Here is a 9388-nt window from a genome sequence, read left to right as displayed (position 1 = left end):
ACAAAGTGTAGAAGTGAAAAGTGAAAATCCAGGGGCTCAAAGTGGGCATCAGGGTAAAAATGGCACATGTGACCATATTGCATGTAACTTGGAAATTGAATTTGATTTTGGTTTGATTTGAGTTTCTTCACTTCCAAAAGTGTTTAAAAGTGTTTGGTAACCATTTACAACCAATGGTGCAAACCAAAATGGTCTATAACCAAGATTTGTAAAAATGGCCTAAGCCTTATGTGTGTGAAGTTGATTTTTAGAATTTCTTTTATATTTCAATTTTATTTGGCTAAGGGTGATCAAGTGATCATTGCTAAGGTTTTAGGATGAGAGTAACACACAAACAAGCATCATGGCAAAAGCACACTCAATTAACTTAATAAGGTGAGCTAATATGCATAGTCCTATGTGAGGAGAAAAAGTTTTTGTTGGCTCCAAATTTTGGATTCTTGAATTCTCTCTCTTGTTCATTTTATTGAAACTTGGGATGTTACAAACCCTTCCCCCTTACAAAAGATCTCGTCCCGAGATCTAGAGAAAACTAGGTACTAAAGAGATCTGGGTATTCCTTCTTCATATCTTCCTCGCGTTCCCAAGTTGCTTCTTCTTCGGTGTGGTTACTCCATTGTATCTTCAGGAACTTGATACTTTTGGTGCAGGTGGTTCTGAATGCTTCTTCAAGGATGCGAATAGGCACTTCGCGGTAGGTTAGGTCCTTGTTGATATCAATGGCTCTGTGGTCGATGTTCTTAAATACTTCGGTCTTCTCAGGCACTTCTAGACACTTCCGAAGCAGTGAGATGTGAAACACATCGTGTACGGCGGACATCTCTTCCGGTAATTCCAACTGATATGAGACTTCTCCTCGGCGATCCAGAATCTTGAATGGTCCGACATATCTGGGGGCGAGCTTTCCTTTGAGTTGGAATCTTTGCATTCCTTTGAGGGGTGAGACTTTGAGATACACAAAATCTCCGATCTCGAATGTCATCTCTCGGCGTCTCTTGTCGGCGTAGCTCTTTTGTCTGGATTGGGCGGTCTTGAGGTACTCGCGGATCTTGTGCACCTTCTCTTCGGCTTCGCGGAGAACATCGGGGCCGAAGACTTGACTATCTCCGACTTCCGACCAGTTCAGAGGGGTACGGCATTTCCTTCCGTACAGGGCTTCAAAGGGGGCCATCTGTAAGCTGGCTTGATAGCTATTGTTGTAGGAGAATTCTGCATATGGTAGGCAATCTTCCCATTTGGATCCGTACTCTAGCACACAGGCTCTCAACATATCTTCCAATATCTGGTTGACTCTCTCGGTCTGTCCGTCAGTCTGTGGGTGGTATGCTGTGCTGAAATTCAGTCGGGTTCCTAGTCCTTCATGTACTTTCTGCCAGAATCTTGAGGTGAACTGTGATCCTCTATCTGACACCATTGACTTCGGGGTTCCGTGCAGGCTGACTATTCTGGAGATGTATAACTCTGCAAGCTTTGGGCCTTGGTATGTGGTCTTGACAGGGATAAAATGTGCAACCTTGGTCAACCTATCAATGACTACCCAAATGGAGTCATTTCCTCGGCTAGATTTGGGCAATCCTGTGATAAAGTCCATACCGACAGAATCCCATTTCCACTCCGGAATCTGTAAGGGTTGCAACAGTCCTGCGGGTCGTTGATGTTCTGCTTTGACTCGCTGACAGATATCACACTTGGCGATGTAGCTTCCTATCTCTCGCTTCATTCCGTGCCACCAGAATTGTTCCTTCAGGTCTTGGTACATCTTGGTTCCTCCAGGGTGAATGGAATACAGTGTATCATGAGCTTCTTTCAGAATGACTTGCTTCAACTCTGAATCTGATGGTACACACAGGCGTTCGTTGTACCAAAGAACTCCTTCTTCATCTACAGTGAATCCTGGTGCCTTTCCTGCAGCTATCTGACTCTTTATTCCGTCAATGCTGGCATTTCCCTTCTGGGCTTCCTTTATCTGGCTCATCAAAGTGGGTTGGAGTTCAATGCTGGCGAGGAATCCTTCGCTCACTAGCTCTAGTCTGAATTGTTCAAACTCTTGGTACAGGCTTGGTTGCTCTATTGCGATCATGGAGTTCAACTGACACGGCAGTCTGCTCAAGGCATCCGCTACCACATTGGCCTTGCCGGGGTGGTAGTGAATTTCCATGTCGTAATCCTTGATTAATTCTATCCATCTGCGCTGTCTCATGTTCAGCTCCTTCTGGGTGAAAATGTACTTCAGGCTCTTGTGATCTGAATATATCTCGCATCGATTACCCATGAGGTAATGACGCCAAACCTTCAGGGCTAACACTACGGCTGCTAACTCCAAGTCATGAGTTGGATAGTTCTGTTCATGTTGCTTCAGCTGCCTTGATAGGTAAGATATCACTTTGCCTTCTTGCATCAACACACATCCAAGACCAGTCTTGGATGCATCACAATAGACATCAAATGGCTTGGTGACATCGGGCATGATCAGTATTGGGGCTGTGGTTAATCTGAGCTTGAGTAGCTGAAAGCTTTCTTCACATTTGTCATTCCAGTCAAATTTCCGGTCCTTTTTCAGCAGTTGAGTCATTGGTCTTGCGATGCTTGAAAATCCTTCAACGAATCGGCGGTAATATCCCGCCAATCCTAGAAATGCTCGGACTTCAGTCTGGGTGGTTGGGGCTTTCCATTCCTCAACAGTTTTGATTTTTGCGGGATCTACGGCAATTCCTCCTGCAGACAAGATGTGTCCCAGGAATCCTACTTCCTTCAGCCAAAACTCACATTTGCTGAACTTGGCGTACAACTGATGCTGCCTAAGGGTTTCTAGAACCACTTCCAAATGTTGCTCATGTTCTTCTTCTGATTTGGAGTAGATAAGGATGTCGTCGATGAAGACAACGACAAACTTATCCAGGAATTCCATAAAGATCTTATTCTTGAGGTTCATGAAATAAGCGGGGGCATTGGTCAGTCCAAAAGACATGACATTGTACTCATACAGTCCATATCTGGTGGTAAAGGCAGTCTTTGGAATATTTGTTGCTCGGATCTTCAGTTGATGGTAACCTGTCCTCAGATCAATCTTTGAGAATACTTGGGCACCGGCTAGCCGGTCAAACAGGTCTTCTATCTTTGGCAAGGGATATTTGTTCTTGATGGTGACATCGTTAAGCTTACGATAATCCGTAACCAAACGAGTGGCACCGTCCTTTTTATCCACAAACAAAACGGGTGATCTCCAAGGTGACGCACTTGGTCGAATCAGACCTTTGTACAACATATCATCCAGTTGCTTTTTCAGTTCCATCAGTTCTGCGGGGTTCATGCTGTAGGCTCTCTGGGCTATGGGTCCTGTTCCAGGGATTAACTCGATGATAAACTCGATATCCCGATCCGGGGGCATACCGGGTAGATCATCCGGAAACACATCAGGGTATCGACAAACGACCCTGATTTGATCCAGAGTTGGCTTGGCTACACTTTGGTTGCAGGTAAATTTTCGGGGTAGTTTTTCAGACAAGTGTTCTATGATTATTCCGGTGCTACTTGTCATGGTGATGGCCTTCTTGGCGCAGTCTATCAATCCATGATGTTTCGCCATCCAGTCCATACCCAGGACTACTTCCAATCCTTTGGTTCCCAGAACAATCAAGTTTGCATAAAAGTCTATTTCATGGATTCTGATGGGTACATCTTTGCAAAATTTTCTAGCTTTAGTTGTTGATCCAGGTATTTGAACTACCATGACATGTTTCAAGGTGATTGGTTGAATCTTACTAGTGCACACAAAATCTTCTGTAACGAACGAATGCGATGCTCCAGAATCAAACAACACTCTTGCTGGTATTGAGTTAACAGAGAACATACCCAGCACCACGTCAGGGGCTTCCTGGGCTTCCTCATCATTCATGTGGTAGAGGCGACCTCCGCGGTTGTTCGGGTTGTTGGGGGCGAACTTCTTGCCGGTGGAGACACGGCGTTGCTGCTGAGCTGGTGGTGCGGGGTTGCCTGCGAGCTTGGCGAGCCTCTTGGGACACTCATTGGAGTAATGCCCCACTACACCACACTCATAGCAAGTGATGGTGGTCTTGTCCTACTTGTTCGCGACTGGGATTGCATTGCTCCCGGTCCTTGGTGCGGTGTTGGTGTTGTTGTTGCTGTTGTTGTGGTTGGGGGCTCTTGGCGGAGCGCGGTTGAAGTTGTTGTTGGTGTTGTTGTTGTAGTGGCCTCCTGGCCTGGGGTTTCCTCCACTCCGGTTCTGATAAACCGGACGTGACATCTGTGCATTGGGCTTGTTGGTCCTGAAACCTCCGCCTGAGTTGGGGCGATACCTTGGGGCATTGCTAGGCCCACTCTGATTCATCATGCGGCGCTTGCGGTTCTCGCTGGCTTGGTGCAGTTTGCCTTCCATCTGGATGGCGGAGTCAACAAGGGCTTCGAGGTCGGCAAAGGGGATGTTGATCAACACAGTCTGCATCTCATCATGCAGTCCATTCAGGAACCTTTCCTTCCTCTTCTCAGTAGTGTCGGTCTCATCCGGGGCATACCTTGACAGTGTGAGAAACTTGTCGCGGTATTCCACCACGGACATCCGGCCTTGCTTCAGTTCACGGAATTCATCTCTCATCTTCTTTATCAGACCCGGGGGCACATGGTACTTGCTGAATTTGAGCTTGAAATCAGTCCAAGTCATGAACTGTCCCGCTTTCATGGCACGGGTGCTTGTCCACCAAGCTCTTGCTGGTCCTGCTAAGTAGTGTGTGGCAAACAGCACTTTCTCATTCTCTTCCACTCCAGCTACTTCTAGATTGTTCTCCATAGTTTGGAGCCAATCATCTGCATCAAGGGGTTCCTCAGTCTTGCTGAAAACTGGCGGGTTGGTATTCTGGAAGTTCTTGAGCTTGGATCCTGGATGATCATGGTGGCCTTGATTGTTGTTGGCAAGCTGTTGAAGTGCTGCAATGTTGGCTTGCCTTTCAGCTCTTTCTGCTTCTCTATCTTCCAGCATAACTTGCAACATCTGCATCATAGCATCTTGATTCGTGTTGCGAGTTGGAGGGGCCATCTGAGTATTGAGATAGATCATGAGATAAGAGGGAAATTTTCTATGGATTGTTTTGTGTTTGAGTTCAAAAGCTTAAAGCTTGAAGTCTTTTCATGATGACACAAACATACATTCATTCATAGCAAACAACACACATACAAACTAACACACTAAGGGTTTTAAGAACCCTTCTTCTCCAAGCTACGATACATGGGGCGGGATACAACTCACACCTACGATAGTGCATAAGTGAACTACTCCTCATCCTCATCAACATCGATGGGGGTGTGGTCATCATCTTCGTCGTCCAGGAAGTCGTAGTCTTCCCCCTCGGTGTTCTCATCCTCCTCGAAGTCGTTGTCGTCACTCAGGTAGTTGCTTCCTCCCTGAATGTCTTCTCCATCTTCCTCCATCTTCTTCATCTGCTCCTCCTGGGCCTTGACAGTGGCCTCAAGTGCAGCTATCTTCGCGCGGAGGCGAGTGATGGTGGCATCCCTCTTCGCGCGCTGCTGGCGGAGAGTCCTGCGGTCGTTGGCGAGCATCTTGATGGCGTCTCCTTGCTCGATGATGCGGGCGTGAGTCTGGTTGGCGTACTCACGGGAGTGGTCGAGATCCTGCTGAGTGTGGTACAGCATGAAGTCGAGATGCTCCACATGGTGCTTCAGCTCCGGGTGGGATGACATGTCCATGGGCTCTCCAGCAGAGTTACGCCTCGCGAGGTGAGAAAAGCGAGGGTGCTTGAGTGCCTCCCCGCTCATCCCGCACAGGCGTGCGAGTCCCTCCTGAAGGGCGCGGGCAAGTCCGTCCAGCCAGTTGCTCTCCATGAAGGAGAAGAGGATCCTCTCAGAAGTGGGAGGCTCCATCTTGCCCCTCAAGTCAGCGGTGATGATCCACTGCAGCTCGCCTCCTGGCTGGTTCGCGATCTGCGATCCGTGGAACTCTGGGTGCGGGCGACCAAGGTGGTCGGACAGGGCGTTGAGGTCGTGCTCGAAGATCAAGCTTCCCCCATTCCCAAGCTGGTAAAACTTCGTGTTCACGGGCTCCATCTGAAAGTGAAGTAAAGGATTAAGTTAGAGAAGTGAACAAGTGTGGCAAAATTTTAGTTATATTTCTAAGGAAGAGCATGACTTTTTGTTTTTCCAAAGAGCTCATGGAGAAGACAAAGATTAAAATTTTCAGAAATACTTCATTCCTTTTTGAAACTCAATTTTTCAGAACGTCCATTTCTAACTAGGGTCTCCTAAGGTCAAACAATGGCTCTGATACCAACTTGTCAACACCCGGATTTTTAAAGTCCGGATGCCTATTATGTCATACATCGCAATCCCAGGAAATTGTTGTTGCGAGGCATAATAGTTAAGTATCACAGTCATCATTCATTACAAACCATAAAGTCTTACAACTTGGAATCACATGATCCATATTACACAAATAGTTGATCTAATGATCAACGAACAAATACAAGTTCATAGCGGAAGCGTAAGATACAAGGACTCTCTAGTCCACAGGCCAACGCTTGACGTTAGAAGCTCCTAGTTGTGGTAGACGTCCTGCTGATCGTCCTTCTCGTACTGCTGCTCGGCTTCATATTCTGGCCATTTGAATAGCCAGGGACAAAGCCGTGAGTACTTTATGTACTCGCAATCTAATACTAATGTAAGTACTAACATTACTATTGAAGGTGTTCTAAGCTCTAAGTTTATTTGCATAAAGCCAATTTTATTTCATAAACACTTTTGTAAACAACTCCCCATGTGCTAACTAACTCAAGTGGGAACATTAGTGTCATTCCCACAACTCTGTTGTGATTCAAAGTCAAAGTCACCGTCCAAGTTCAAGTTCAAAACACCAGTCACAAAGATATAAATTCTGATGACGGAAACAGAATGGCCTTTCCAATTGTCCATATCCGCGGACGCGGCTATTCGAATAGTTCTACACTCTGCAGAGGTCGCACACTTGTGCCACAACATTTGATTACATCCGTCAGGGATAAAACCCCGAATAATCGTAACTCAGTACGCGGATCATCAACCGTTAACCTTTCACTTACACACCCTAGTATAGGCACCTCTCCCCATGAGCTTGGCCTCCCGGTGAAAACCAACTGTTAACCCGGGAACTGCACAGGGCTTGGGCCGGACATTCACCTCATATTCACGTCATATCACATCATTTCTTTTGTTGTAGAGGCAGCTTTCGGCATAACCCCGATGACGCTTGTTTAGAGGGAACCCATACTAAGACACATAAATTTCCAGCTAAGCCCTACCCATAATCAGGTATTGTGGGGGTACTCAAAAATTGGAATGGTATCGCATCCAACTCAATCATCAGTTTTTACCAAAGTCACCAAGTCAACTTCAGTGTCATATTCACCTTCAAAAATCTTTCAATGGAAATGACTAATCATTCCAAGGTTTTCACCATCATCATTTCATCAACACATGTTCCCATCTAGAGTAGTCATTTTTAATTTAGCACTAGCATCTAAGTATGAGGGGTGCTAAGTACTTGCTTTGCTTCTAGGCTAAGTTTGATACTCTTGTACTAACTCCATACTAACCCAGTAAATTATAAAGCAAAGGTACTTTGATAAAACAAAGGTAAAAAGCTTGTAAAGGAAAACTGGGAAAATAGGATCATAAGCATAAAGTAAATGGGGTAATGCCTTGCTCATGGTGAGCTTTGCACTTTGCAAGAGTATTATCTTGCCTTGGTTGGGAAACTGGTCAAAGTGGTCTTCTTCTTCTTGGAAGTAGACCTCCTCCTCCTCCTGGTACTCCTCGGTACTAGCGTCTAAAATACGAATACGGAGTACACAATCATCACACCAAACTAATTTACTAAACTATGCACAAACATGGTTCACACACTTAAACTAGCATCACATATTACTATTATGTGGGTGGATGTGTTTTTCTTATTAACTTAGAAAAATAAATTCTTCTCATACTAGTCTTAAATGTTACTTTGAATATTTCAGAGAAATAATTTCCTCTCATTATCTTATTAAGATTTAATTTCTCTTATGCATAATATGTGACCTAGGTTGACCCAAGTCAACCTCTTCACACTTATCATTTGGAGAAAAGATTTAAATGAGGTGAGCACCTCATACCATTTAATTCTAGCATATCAAAGATTTAATATCACCAACAATTCCTATGGGACCTAAATAACCAGAGTCTCCACTTCATTTGGAATTGGTGGTGACAAGATTTAAATGAGAGCAAACTCCCTCATAAGATTTCTTAATAGTTTTGGACAAAATCTTTGACTAGAAAATAGCCATAAGGGCATTTAAAACAACTAAGCCCTGATCCTTCAAAGTAGGCATGGCATATTTTTATAGAAACAATTAGTATAAGTGAAAAGTGAATTATTGGAGGTGGAATTAACTGAAAAGCATTTATGGTTGATTTTTAAGAATTATTATAAGGCAGAAAAGTCCCTGCCTTGTTTAATTTGCCATTTTAAATCTACAATATATCTAGGGTTCTATCCAGTGGCATTGTGTAGATAATTTCCTAAGGTTTCCAAAAATATAAAGTTTGTAGAATTTGGCCAAGTAGATTTGTCACTATTGAATTTCAAAGTTTGCATCAGATTAAGATATTTTTCTAATTTCCAAAATTGAATTCAAAACGGTGGGCTCGCGCGGGAAAAGAACTTGGGCCGGCCCAGTACTGCGTCCAGCGCAGCGGGCCGCCTGACAGTGCGGGGACCACACGTCAGTGTGTTTTAAAACACCGAATCGGTACAAGGGAGGTGGACCGTAGGATTAGACTCGAATCGGACGAACGACAGACGTCGTCGTCTCCGGCGAGCGGCGAGCTCCCTGGCGGCGAGCCTAGGGGGTGGGAGAGAGTACCAGGCCGTTGCAGGGGTCTGGCAGTAGGCGCGGAGAAGGTGTAGTAGATGAGGAAGCCCTGGGAGCAGCGGCGGCGCTCCGGGAGGCGCCAATCGAAGCAGAGCTTCCGCGGGCTCCGGCGGACTTGAGCTTGCGATTCGAGCAGCTCCGGCGAGGTGGTGCTTAATTGAGGTGGGGAGATGGTTCAGTGAAGGGAGGGGAAGGTGTTGGCGTGCTCAGTTTGAGAGGAGGCGTCCTCCTTTTATAGCAGCGAGGGGTGGCCGAAGGGCGGAGCGGGGTCATCGTCGTCGTCGCCGTTCCAAGGTCGCGAAGAGGCAAGGCATGGGCGCGGCGTGTTACTGGTGTCCTACAGAAGCTGACGCGCTTGATCGTGGCGCGGCAGGGGCTCTGTAGCGCTGGCGAGCTTGATGGGAGTGCTCGGGCCATGGCGGACGGTCGTGGACGCGGTCGTCGTCTGCGGCGTTCCCGCGGCCTCGTGCGCATGT

Source organism: Lolium perenne, chromosome 4, assembly GCF_019359855.2.
Source record: "Lolium perenne isolate Kyuss_39 chromosome 4, Kyuss_2.0, whole genome shotgun sequence".
Taxonomy (NCBI): domain Eukaryota; kingdom Viridiplantae; phylum Streptophyta; class Magnoliopsida; order Poales; family Poaceae; genus Lolium; species Lolium perenne.
The sequence above is the reverse complement of the archived record's forward strand: the minus strand, read 5'-3'. Positions refer to the sequence as shown.